The sequence below is a fragment of the Chenopodium album genome, chromosome 1 (assembly GCF_948465745.1).
Source record: "Chenopodium album chromosome 1, dcCheAlbu1.1, whole genome shotgun sequence".
Classification (NCBI taxonomy): domain Eukaryota; kingdom Viridiplantae; phylum Streptophyta; class Magnoliopsida; order Caryophyllales; family Amaranthaceae; genus Chenopodium; species Chenopodium album.
This window is the reverse complement of record NC_137834.1, coordinates 60,443,704-60,447,278: the sequence shown is the minus strand read 5'-3', so window position 1 is coordinate 60,447,278 and position 3,575 is coordinate 60,443,704. Positions and strand designations below refer to the sequence as shown.

General features: G+C 38.9%; 1 non-coding gene across 1 annotated transcript; it reads right to left on the bottom strand.

Annotated features, from left to right (window-relative positions):
• Positions 1 to 2,768: 2,768 nt before the first annotated feature.
• LOC145566509 (small nucleolar RNA R71) lies at positions 2,769 to 2,875 on the bottom strand. Its single transcript, XR_014095437.1, has one exon. It is a non-coding gene; the product is annotated as a small nucleolar RNA R71 (small nucleolar RNA).
• Between the last annotated feature and the right edge of the window lie 700 nt (positions 2,876 to 3,575).

The following is a 3,575-nucleotide window of genomic DNA, read 5'->3' as shown; positions in this document are numbered from 1 at the left end:
ACTCTCTAAAGTGGCCCCAAGGTTTTGAAGTATTATGCATAGTGCCCATTTTTTAGGTTTTTGGCTAACCTTTACAATTAAAATGGTTAGCCTTTGTTTTTTTTATTAAAAAATAATTAAATTATATTTTAAAATAATAAAAAAAAGGAAATTTAAAAAAAAAAACCCAAACCCACGACCACCCTCCCACCACCACGTCCACCATCCACAACCCCAACCCCCACCCACCTAGCCTCTAGCCAAACCCCACTGCCGGCGCCACCTCGACCACCCTCCCTTCCCCAACCACCGTAACCCGACGACCATAAACAGGCCAAACCCGTAACCCAAAGTCCCAACCTCCACCCTTCGAAAACCCCAAAAATTGGCCGGAAAGGTTCGGCCACCCCTCCCCCACACCTCTAAAAGGTCAACGCTAGGGTTTCGTGTGTGTGAGGAGGGGCAGTCGGAATTTTTCGGCTTCTTTTAGGGGTTTTTGATTGGTGGGGTTGGGGTTACGAGATTGGTTAGGGAAGGGGAAGGGAGGGAAGTCGGGGTGGCTTGCTGACACCGAGGGAGTAGGGTTTTCGATTCATGTCGGTGCCATCGAGGAAAAGGGGGTTAGGCGCGCCGGCGTTGGGGGGCAGTGGGGAAGGGGGTTAGGTGCGCCGGCTACCGTGGGTGGCTGGCTGGTGGTTGGTCGTTTTCTTTATTTTTTTCTTTTTAAATATTTTTTTTTATTTTATTTTTACTTATGGCTAACCAAAAGCTAAAAAAGTTAGCCAAAAAATCAAAAAATGGGCACTATGCATAATACTTCAAAACCTTGGGGCTACTTTAGAGAGTTGAAAAAAACTTCGTCTTCCACGTAGAAAAATGGAAACCATGAGGCCACCATGTAGAATTTCCCAAAAAGTTAAAAACTGAGGAAATGAAAAAATATTTTGATGTGAATCTTTTCTCCCTTTTCATGCATTGAGGACAATCCTTTAAGCTTGGGGGAGAAGCGTTTACGCTTTTTGTATATATGATTGTGATTATAGCTTTGAATAAGCTTGGGGGTGTTAGTTTGTTTTTGTTTGGTGATTACTTGGTTATGAGGAGAAGGTTTGATCACCCTTTTTCTTTACTAATTAGGAATACCACCAAATTCTAAATTTTAAGCCTACCTTCACCCTTTTGCCCTTACGTTACAACCTTTGGGAAAGCCCTTTTGACCTAGAGGTTGAGTCACATATCGGGGGAGGGACTTATAAGTTAAATCCTAAGGAGAGGGGATGCAAAGTCAAGATGTCGAGTAACCTAAAATATGTTCTTTTCCGGCTCCTTTAAGGAGCTATTAAGATGCTCACTAGAGGGAGATTTGAGACTATAGGGAGAACGCGGTAAGATCGAATGGGATGAAGGTGGATTGTGATTACTAGTTCTCTACGCTTAGCATATTCTATGTTTCAATCAATCTCGGATATGTTGGAACGTGCATACCCCTATTTGCTTAAGAAAGTCGTTTATTCATTTGAAGTGTAGTCATTTTATAAAGTCCAATTCGTAAAGGTTTTGATTTTACTTTTCTTTTTATCTCTTTTACTTTTGTGATTTGCCTCATGTTTGTTTTTTGAGAGTTATGGGTTAATCTCTTAGGAAACCCTTAAATTGATAGTTTTAATCTCTTAGGAAACCCTTAAATTGGACGATCTTACTTACTTCTCTTTGTTAGTTTTACTATATATAGACTTTTCTTCTAGTTTTAGAGAGAGAGAGGTAGTTTTAGAGAATCAATTTATAGAAGTTTAGAGAGAGAAACACTTGTTCTTAGATTTTTAGAGAGAGAAATTCATGGTTGATGATTGATGATTCTAAGAACATTTTCCTTTAATTTCACCAAAGTTTGTAAGGATTTCTTTTACTTTAATGCAATCTTTAGCTTTTGATTTCAGTTGTTTGTTGATTAGTAGATTGAATTTGTTTGATTGAAATGATGATGATGAATTTATTGATTAGCTTAGTTTTGATCTTGATTTCTTCCATGGATTGTGAGTAGTTTACTTGCTAGGGATGTGGTGAAGCATGTTTGAGTGATGGATCATAGCTAATTAGGAGTTCTTTTTTATTATTGATTTAGCATTGTGATTAAATTGGTTGATTGATTTTGTGCATGTGTGTGATTAGTTAAAGAGTAGCTAACTTTAATTGTCATACCAGATTGCATTGTGTGCCTACATTGATACGGACCATTGATTTGTAGCTCAAATTTATCGATTGAGCTTGGTTTGTGACGTTCCTAGTAGAGTCTTTTGTAGTTGGCGCTAGTTAGACCTCTAAGAGATAGCTTGTCGAGCTCTTTTGATTGCATTGTCTATCTTCCCTCGCAATACTCGAATTAATCAATCTCCAACATGATTAGTGTGTGTCCATTGCAAGAATATGTGGATCCTAAATCCCTAGTGTCTTGATATATTGATTTACTTTGTTATTTACTTTGTTGTTTAGTTGAACTTAGATAACCTACACTACCTTTTACGCTTCGAAATAGCTTGACTTTGGCCATAGCAAACTACCCCCCCCCCCCAATTCCTAGTGGTTCGACCCGAACTTGCCCTATTACTAAGTGTAGGTTTGGTTATAAATTTAGTTTGATTGGAGGAATTTTAGTTTCAACGACCTAGCATCAACCTCTCAGTCAAAAGGCAAGTGATTGGCTTGATAGGTTGCCTCCAAACTCATTAAACACATGGAATGATGTGACTTCGGCGCTCCTTGGGAGTTTCATTCCTCTTGGGAAAACGGCGGAGTTGTGGTCGAAGACTTCAAACTTCCAACGAGACCCCGACGAGTCTCTCTATGATGCTCGGGAGAGATTCAAGAGCTACCAATAACAATGCCCCCACCATGACATGGAGGATTGGCTCTTTCTCCATGGGTTTTATAGAGGTCTTTTGAGAGTGGATCGAATATTGTTGGATGGAGCAGCGGGAGGACCTATCATGAACAAACCACCTATAGAGGCACTAAAGATCATAGAGGATGTAGTTCAAAACTACACCGATAGGAGCCCCGATGAGAGAAGCACTTGCAAGAAAGAAGGAAAGTATGAGGTAAATGCTATCAACATGATTAATTCAAAATTAGATGCTTTGTCTTCTAAATTTGATCCTCCGCATCAAAATTCACATACATATAGTTCATTAAATGATAATATGTCAATAGAAATAATGTCTTGTGATACTAGTGGAAGTGATGATCCTGTAACTTCAGAATGTTATTTTCTAAATGATTCATATTCCCCTTCCCTTTCCATGGAACAAGTTAATGCATTCAACAATGGTCAAACCAATCCTAGGTATGATCCTTATTCAAACACCTATAATAAGGGATGGAAACATCACCCAAAATTTGGTCGGAAAGGGGGCCAAACTCAAGGAAATGGTCAAGGTCAATATAGTGGTCAAAGGAATGTTTAAAACAATAATCAAGGAAATTATAGGAACCAAGTTAATGGTGACTATGTGTCAAATAATCATCAAGGGAACCATCAAAATGACAATAGGTACCACCAAAAAGGTCAATATTCTTCTAATAATAACCCATCCGGTTTT